Below are 1,131 nucleotides of genomic sequence, written 5' to 3'. Positions count from 1 at the left end.
TTGCCCTTCTGCTGGAATTTCTTCTTTTTTATATATACATGATTTTTTTTAAATCTGTAAGTACTGTCTCTTGTCTCTGACCTCTCCTTTCTCTTGCTAATTTCAGAATCCATGTACATCTGTGGTGGGCCCAGCCCTGCCCCTTTCATGTGGTGTGCTAGCACACCACACAGTTTTCATTTTTTTACATTTTTTTAAAAAGAATTTTTTCCCTTTTCATTTTTTTGTTTTCTCTTTTTTATTATTTAAATTTTTGATCTTTTTTTCTTTTATTCTTTGTCCTTTACCTGACTTTCCCATCTTGCTTCTCAGCTTCCACACATTGAGTGTCTAGGCAAGCCTAGGTGTACAGTAGCAAAACATCTGAATACTTTTTTGGAGAGGATTTTGCTATAGCAAAATCTGGTGTGTGTTCACCAGAAAGACAGAAAGAGAGAGACAAAAAGCAAAAAAATCACCCCGGGGGGATGGCCATGCCACAATCCCTTTTCCTCCATTCTCCTCTCAGGATCTTGGGCATGCACACACATGCTCCCAGCATGAGTTCAAGCCACTGAGTCCAGGACTTGAACCACGGTTGACTACATGGGAGCCCAGCGACATAGCCATTACACCAACTACTGGTCCCAACATCTGAATACATTCATGGTCATAGAAAACCTCAATCCCCACTGAACTACTACAGAAAGGGAGAAACTCATCTTCAAAAATCTGAATTCAAATTTCTTTCTGTGGATACCATGTTGTAAGACACAGTAGTAGAAAAGAAATAGGCATAAACGTACCTCACAGTAAAGTGAAGTATATGAGCTTACAGGAGCAGAAATCTCCAACAAATTAGCCAAGTGTGAATATACCACCAAATGACTAAAAATCAGAGAAAAGTGACTGCAAAGTGAGCAGCAGGGATAAATACAGAGCTGCAGTGAGTGTGACTCCCCCATGCCTCTGAAATCTCAGTTGAAATCCCACAGCTCAATAACATTGAATATTAATGGATTAAATTCACCAATCAAGAGACACAGACTGGCTGAGTGGATTAAAAAACAAAAACCCTCTATCTGTTCCCTACAGGAAACCCACTTTATGGATAAAGATATACATAGACTGAAAGTGAAGGGTTGGAAAAAG

This window comes from Tupaia chinensis, unplaced genomic scaffold (genome assembly GCF_000334495.1).
Source record: "Tupaia chinensis unplaced genomic scaffold, TupChi_1.0 Scaffold000291_1, whole genome shotgun sequence".
NCBI classification, from domain to species: Eukaryota; Metazoa; Chordata; class Mammalia; order Scandentia; family Tupaiidae; genus Tupaia; species Tupaia belangeri.
The sequence above is the reverse complement of the archived record's forward strand: the minus strand, read 5'-3'. Positions refer to the sequence as shown.